This window comes from Dasypus novemcinctus, chromosome 6 (genome assembly GCF_030445035.2).
Source record: "Dasypus novemcinctus isolate mDasNov1 chromosome 6, mDasNov1.1.hap2, whole genome shotgun sequence".
NCBI lineage: Eukaryota > Metazoa > Chordata > Mammalia > Cingulata > Dasypodidae > Dasypus > Dasypus novemcinctus.
The window spans coordinates 131,633,205-131,641,200 of record NC_080678.1 but is presented as its reverse complement, the minus strand read 5'-3'; the positions used below and the strand labels follow the sequence as shown (position 1 = coordinate 131,641,200).

Below are 7,996 nucleotides of genomic sequence, written 5' to 3'. Positions count from 1 at the left end.
GAGAAATTGTACCTGTAAAAGATGATCCAGGCCACCCGTTCTGAGAGGATGTCCCTTCACTTCCTTGCTCTGTGCCTTCCCCATTTTCATTGTCATGCACTTCACACTCCCTGACATTTATTTTGTTCATGGTTATATTTTATGGGATTGCCTCCCCATCCAGTCACGAGAATGTTCCTGCCCTGAGAACGTCTCTCTGCCTGCCTTGTTTCTGTTAAATACCATCGGCTGCCCAGTGCCAGGGATCCCACAATTTCTCAGAGTAGACGATGGCTGAAGGAGAGGCTGGCCACCTGCCAGGGTCCACTTGTCTGGCCGAGGGCAGCAGGATGTGGTGGATGGATGGACATGCACTGACCTTCTGCTGTGGGTTTTCTCTTTTAGATAAAGCAGCAAGCTCTTCTGAAGACAATGTCATAACTTGTCCTGGAGTAGAACCTCAGATACTTGGAAAGTAAGTGACCCGACCTGGGGACCCTCGTGGCAGGAGACCAGGTGGGCAGTGGTTTAGTGGTCTTGGGTGAGGACACCCTCGGCCGGGGCACCCGGGGAGCCCTCTGTACCTACCCTGATGGGTGGTCCTGGGGGTGGGCAGGGATCCGTGTGGCCCAGCTCTGCTGAGGACGGCAGGAGGTGGAGGGTGCCTGCCTTAGTTTCCCCACTTCTGGGACATCTAGCAAGCCATGGGTTGTCTTGACAAGAGTGATTTCTTGGCTGCCAGTGTTGGGGCTGGAAGCTGACTCCCTCCAGGGTGGGCAGTGCTCTGGTGCTGGCAGCTGGCAATCCTGGGGTCCTGTGGCTCCCCCACCACATGGCCGTGTGCTCTCCTCTCTCTGCCGGTTCCCAAGGACTTCCAGCATCTTCTCCTCCAAGTGGCTTTCCCTTGAAAGCCCCCAGTCACAGCACTAAGGGCAGTCTCATTCCCCTGACCGCAGCATAACGATGTCCTCAGAAGTTCCACTGACTCTGGGTTACACCCCAGGACTGGGTGCAGGTGGTGAACATGGTTTTTTCTGGGGCACACGCTTCAGCCCATCCGGTTCCAAAGGGCTCCTGCCACTCGCCAGAGCTGAGCCCACGTGCCCTGTCCACACGGAGGAGCCCAGGGAGCCCCCCCATTGCTGCCACTCATGTGGCACATGGCCACACGGTGCACAGATGATGCCGGGCTCCTGGGGCCGGCCGTGTCCCTCGGGGCCTCTGCGCCAGGCCGACCTCGTGCTCTGGGGAAGGAGAGCTCACCCCGTTCTCTCCACTACCCCAGTGCCTTGCTGGCACAGTCACTGCACCCAGAAGCTGGGGGCCAAGGTTCAGCCATGGGGAGACCTGGCTGTCACCGGCCCACCCCCTCCATGCTTTAGGCCCATCTTCGTTGAAATCAGCCTCAACAAAGGCATAACCTTCATCGCCAACAACCTCAAATTCAGAGGAAAGGATTGCGTGAGTACTGGGTGGGGGCACCCCCGTCACGGGGCCCATCGGCCCAGCCCTGATGCAGACACACTGGGGGGCAGCTGGCAGCCAGGGTGAGTGGGTGGGGCAGGGGTCCACCAAGACCAGAGTCCAGGCCTGTGGCTCCCCTGGCTGTGTGGGCCCCAGGGCCCACCCCTCCAGGTCGGGGTTCAGGCAGGGGGATGGGGCAGCCTCCGCCACACGTGGCGTCTGTGGCCCTGGGTGCTGCCGAGGTGGTCTGGGCATCTGGCCATGGACTCCTGGCCCCCCTGGGGTCCCCCAAGGTGAAGCGCCTGAGGAGAGGAGGAGGCTGGGGGTGGAATGCCAGGGGATGGGAGCTGGGAGTGGGCCACCCAGCCCCAGCCCAGCCCTCGGCCACACCTGTTCTCTGGCAGCCAAGGCTGGATGGTGACGGTGGCCTTTCCACAGGGGGAGAATCCTGCTGCCAAAACCACCGAGGACAAGGCAGGGAACCCAAGCAAGGTCAACAGCCAGCGCCCCATTGAGCAAACCCCTGAGAAAGCCCCTGAGATGCCCCAGGAGGCCCCCCCAAAAAACCTCCCTGGAAAGGTCCCCAAGCAGGCCCCTGGAAAGCCTCCTGAGAAGCCCCCTGCAAAGCTCTTCAAGCGTCTTGCAGCCACAGCCCTCGAGAGGCTTTCCAAGTACCGCAGTGGTGATGCGGACAGCAGCGATGAGCGCACTGACCAGGAGGGGACCCCCGAGGGCGAGGGCGGTGGTGAGGAGGTGGAGCCCCGTGGCTTGGAGATACCCTTACCACCACTTGTTGAAAGCTTCATCAGCACCGGCAGCAGCAGCAGCGACTTCCCCTGGATCCCCGTGGTGGCTGGCGCAGCTGCCCTGCTCTTCCTCCTGTTGCTGTGCTGCTTCTTCTACCTGTGCTGTTGGGTGAGTGCCCCTGCTATGTGAGCAGGCAGGTGAGTGCCCCTGCTATGTGAGCAGGCAGGTGAGTGCCCCTGCTGCATGAGCAGGCAGGTGAGTGCCCCTGCTATGTGAGCAGACAGGTGAGTGCCCCTGCTATGTGAGCAGGCAGGTGAGTGCCCCTGCTATGTGAGCAGGCAGGTGAGTGCCCTGCTATGTGAGCAGGCAGGTGAGTGCCCCTGCTACATGAGCAGGCAGGTGAGTGCCCCTGCTATGTGAGCAGGCAGGTGAGTGCCCTGCTACGTGAGCAGGCAGGTTAGTGCCCTGCTACGTGAGCAGGCAGGTGAGTGCCCCTGCTGCCTGAGCAGGCACCTGAGTGCCCCTGCTGCCTGAGCAGGCAGGTCAGTGCCCCTGCTATGTGAGCAGGAAGGTGAGTGCCCCTGCTATGTGAGCAGGCAGGTGAGTGCCCCTGCTTCGTGAGCAGGCAGGTGAGTGCCCCTGCTATGTGAGCAGACAGATGAGTGCCCCTGCTATGTGAGCAGGCAGGTGAGTGCCCCTGCTATGTGAGCAGGCAGGTGAGTGCCCCTACTGACTGAGCAGGCACCTGAGTGCCCCTGCTGCCTGAGCAGGCAGGTGAGTGCCCCTGCTATGTGAGCAGGCAGGTGAGTGCCCCTACTGACTGAGCAGGCACCTGAGTGCCCCTGCTGCCTGAGCAGGCAGGTGAGTGCCCCTGCTATGTGAGCAGGCAGGTGAGTGCCCCTGCTTCGTGAGCAGGCAGGTGAGTGCCCCTGCTATGTGAGCAGACAGATGAGTGCCCCTGCTATGTGAGCAGGCAGGTGAGTGCCCTGCTACATGAGCAGGCAGGTGAGTGCCCCTGCTGCCTGAGCAGGCACCTGAGTGCCCCTGCTGCCTGAGCAGGCAGGTGAGTGCCCCTGCTATGTGAGCAGGAAGGTGAGTCCCCTGCTACTTGAGCAGGCAGGTGAGTGCCCCTACTGCCTGAGCAGGCACCTGAGTGCCCCTGCTGCCTGAGCAGGCAGGTGAGTGCCCCTGCTGCCTGAGCAGGCAGGTGAGTGCCCTGCTATGTGAGCAGGCAGGTGAGTGCCCCTGCTTCATGAGCAGGCAGGTGAGTGCCCCTGCTATGTGAGCAGGCAGGTGAGTGCCCCTGCTTCATGAGCAGGCAGGTGAGTGCCCCTGCTATGTGAGCAGGCAGGTGAGTGCCCCTGCTTCATGAGCAGGCAGGTGAGTGCCCTGCTACATGAGCAGGCAGGTGAGTGCCCCTACTGCCTGAGCAGGCACCTGAGTGCCCCTGCTGCCTGAGCAGGCAGGTGAGTGCCCCTGCTGCCTGAGCAGGCACCTGAGTGCCCCTGCTGCCTGAGCAGGCAGGTGAGTGCCCTGCCAAGTGAACAAGCAGGTGAGCGCCCCTGCTATGGTTGCATCTCCCAAGACTGACCAAGGCTCAGGCTCCGTCCCCCCTGGAGCCTAGAGGTACACTGGCCTCCTGCCCCACCTGCCATGGGGTGCTCACAGGGAGGCTGTGCATGCTGGGCCAGGCTGCTCCAGTGCCCACGGCCTTTCTAGAGGTGACCAGAGGCAAGTGTGCAGCAGGGCAGCAGGAAGACAGAGAGGAGTGCTCCTGGGCTAGGAAGGAGGGGACTTCGAGGGGCTGGAGGACCTTCCCGAGGGCTGCAGGGAGGAGGAGGAGAAGGGGGGGCAGAGAAGGAGCAGGCAGGTCCCTGCCCAGGGAGCGCTCAAGGGAAAGCCTGTGGGGACCATCCCACTAAGGGCTCTCGGCTTGGGGTGGCCTCAGCCTGTCTGGCCTGCCCCAGCCCTCCAGGGAGGGGCGGTGTCCCTGTAAGAAAGGAGGAAACTGAGGCTCAGAGGCAGCCATGCCGGCCACAGCCCTGCAGGCATCAGTCTGTGCCCCGCGGCTCTGAGCAGGGTCCCCACCTCTCCCAGGGGCTGAGGCTGAGCCCAAACCACACCTTCCAGCACAGGTTATGTCTTTTTTTAAAATATTTAATTTTAAAGAAGCTTTATATTACATAAATGCTACATAAAAAATATATACATAAGGGATTCCCATAAACCTCACCGTCTCCCCCTCCCGCACTTTCCCACATCAATGACAACCTTCCTTAGTGTGGCACATGTGCTAAAACTGATGAACATGTATTGAGGCATTGCTACTAACCATGGACTCTAGTTTACATTACAGTTGACACTCTGGCCTGCACAGTTTCGTAGGTTATGGCAAAATCCATAATGCCCTGTACCCATCATTGCCTTGTCCTGGAGGACAACTCCAATGTCCTGAAATTCCCCTCATGTGACACCTCTTCTTCCCTCCCCCTCCCCTCAGACCCTCTGGTGGCCACTGCCTTTATAGCAATGATAGAAGTTCTTCCATTGCTAGAATAATGTCTATAATAGAATAGTAATAAGTCTACTTTAGTCCAGTGTTCATTCCGCAGTCTTGAGGATTTGACGATGGTGATGCAGTTTCTGATTGAGAGGGGCCCTGTTTCCCAGGTGGTAGGTGGATGTTACTCTCTTGCTTGCAGTTGCAGACACTCTCTGCTTCTTGGGATGGGCGTTGTCCATCATCATCTCCTTGTCAGTTGTGCTGGATGAGTCCAATGAGCTGGAGAGTAGGTGCTGCAACTCTGCTGAGATTCAGGACCCAACTGGCACATGGATGGACCAAAGATTTTAAGTCTCTGGAACATACATTTAATAAGTAGAGTGCTAATGATATTTCAAATAAAAGGGACAGAGGAGCCTTGTTTAGGGAAACTATTCAAGAGTCTAAGTCTGTTACACTGAGGAGCATAGATTCCAGAGTAAGGCCAGCTGATAGGGTGCCTAACTCCTGAGGGGCTCTGTGCTGCTTTTGGTGTTTGGGTGTCTCTAGCTCTTAGGAGCCCTGCTGTTTGAGGCATTGTTTACCGTGGCAGTCAATGGGATCCTGCTGAGCCTGCTGAGATGCGCAGAGTGTAACCTCTGGAATGACCTTCTGATTCACTTTGAAATCTCTTAACCATAAAAACTCATTTGTATTGAGTATTTCTCCCTTTTGGTCAAGGTCTTTTTCTGCATGCATTGTTCGTTGGTGTTGGTAATAATCCCTTGGTGCCAGGGGGGCTCATCCACAGGCATCATGTCCCATGCTAGGAAAAGGATAGTGTGTTTATATGCTGAGTTTGGCTTTCAGAGAGGCCACATTTCGACAACAAGGAAGCATTCAGGAGGTAACTCTTAGGCAATATATAATGTTAGGCTAAGTTTCAAATTCACAAGGACAGGTCTGTAAGTACAGTCATCAATATGCAGGGCCTGTCATCATGGTCTCTCCTCCTTCACTAGGCACTGCCCTTGTACTTGGGAGATTCTTGCCATGCTGTTAAAGAATGCAGCAGCACTCCCCAGCATGGGAATTCAATATTCTTTTGCTTACTGTGTGGGTCTTCAACCATCCAGACAGTGAACACTTGTACATATTCATATGCCTTCAAGGCATGCCCCAGGTGGACCCCTTCCCACATTTCTGTAACCTACGCTTCTTTGAAAATAAAGTGGAAAAAATAAGGTCCTCGGGGAATATACAGGAGAAATTATTACTGTACATACAAGACAACAGACCTTACAGTGATGAAAGACACAGTGTCTAAAAACTTTTTATATTATGTCAATTTTTAAAGTTTTTTTTTGTATTTTACTTGTTATTTTAAATACTAGTATTATTTCATTTTCTTATTAATCTTATTTGGCTATGTCTTTTTAACTTTCTAGTGTAAAAGGGAGCCGGACCCATGTAGGGTAAGTCCTAAGTGCGTCCTGACTTCCTGTGAGCTCATCTGCCATGCACCGAGCCTCCCGTGGCCCATGGAGGGGTCCGCTCCCACCCCAGGAGCTCCACCGCCTGTGCCAAGAGCCTGCAGAGCAGGAGGAGGGGGGCGCAGGGGTGGGGGGTTTGGAGGCTGCTAGGGAAGCCAGGAATCCCCCTTCCCAGGCTCCCACCAAAGGGGCAGTGTGGGCAGCCTGTGGGGGGTCTGCCATGGACCCTCCTGAGACAAGTGGGGCACTTGAGCCCCTGCCAGCTGGCAGGATGGTACTTGCCCAGGACTCAGGGAAGCTTCTGGAAAAGGAGCCTCATGTTGCAAGGACCCAGCTCTGGGATCTGCCATGCCCTTTTCTTAATCACGGTCTCCTGGTGGGCAGAGGGGCCTGGCCAGGTCAGCCCTTGCGGCCTGCAGGGCTGAGGGTGGGTGAGGGACCTTACCTGACATGGAGCTGTGAGGGGCACCCACCCGGGGGAGCCCAGGGCTGGGTTCAGGGCAGCAGCCATGGGGCCAGGTGGACCTGGGGTAGTCGTGCTTTCAAAGCTGGAGCCCAGTGGCTGAGGGGCATCCCCTGCCCATGCGCAGACCCCTGGCTGGCCCAACACGTGGTGTCTTCATTTGCCAGGGCTGCTCTGACAAATGCCATGCACCAGGTGGCTTGAACCTGGAGGTCACTGTCTCTGGTCTGGAGCCCAGAAGGCCAGCTTTCTCCCGGGTCCGCAGGGTTCCAGTGCCAGTCACTGTGGCCCTCGGGGTCCTTGGCTGGCCTCATGCCTCGGCCACATGGCGCCATCCTTGGTCCCCTCCATCCTCTGCTTTCAGACTCCTCCCAAGTCACGTTTCCTCCTTCATGAGGCTCCTGCAGTGTACAGAGCCCCCACTTCTCTTTGGCCACCCATCCAATAGTGGCGTCCTGGGCACGTCCTGTTACAGACGGCTCCCCCCAGAGAGCACGGCTGCAGGCGTGAACCCCTCTCTTCTGGGGCCCTCAATCCAAGCCTCACACAGGGCACAGCCTCAAGGCGAGGCTCTGCCAATGGGGGCATCAGACGAGCGAGGGGACAGGGGAGCTTTGCAGCACTTTGGGGACGAGCCAGATGCCGTCTTGTTTGCCCCAGAGGATGCTCCCTGGAGGCGCGGGCTGTGGATGGAATCCGGGGTCCCTCACTCGATTGTTCCTTATTCACCCCACAAACATCGGCTGAGTGGCAGCACCAGCCCCCCCCCCCGCCCCCCGTTGTGCCGCCCTGGAGAAGACGCTTTCTCTTCCTACAGACAGTGTGCTGCAGCCCGCCGTGCCCCATGATGATTACCCGCTGCTGTGACTGCCCGGACACTGGGCATGTGAGGCAAATGGAGGTGAGGAGGGCTGGGGCAGGGGAGAGGGTGATGATTCAGGTGCAGAGGCCCTGCTGGAAGGCTCCACCTGGGGGAGTCCAGGGTCCGGGGTGCTTTGCTTCCTCCCTGGGTGCCGGGGGCCAGGGGAGGGCACGAAGCTGTGGGTCAGTGTCCCAGACGCTCCAAGTCAACTGAGCCCAGCTGCCCCTGCCCCACCTGGTTGCTGGGTGCTGGCAGCCAGCCCACAGGAGTCAGGTAACCGGTTGCCACCCAGGTTTCCTCAGCTCAGGTGTGGCTCAAGTTTCAAACCCCAGCCAGCAGTGGAGGGAGAAAAACAGCCTGAGCCACAAAGAGGGGTGAATGAGTCAGAGAAATAGAGACGTGCTGAGCAGCCGCTGTTAGCGCCTTCTCAATTCTCTTGAGACACCGCAGCTGTGCCCAGCCCAGCAGCAGCCTTTTTGGCAGAATGAGGACAAGAGCTGCTGGCT

General features: G+C 57.9%; 1 long non-coding RNA gene across 1 annotated transcript; it reads left to right on the top strand.

The window, feature by feature from the left end:
- The first annotated feature begins 2,225 nt into the window (after positions 1-2,225).
- On the top strand, positions 2,226-7,530 carry LOC131279036 (uncharacterized). Its single transcript, XR_009186380.2, has 3 exons — positions 2,226-2,358; positions 6,121-6,147; positions 7,446-7,530. It is a non-coding gene; the product is annotated as an uncharacterized lncRNA (long non-coding RNA).
- Positions 7,531-7,996: the final 466 nt, after the last annotated feature.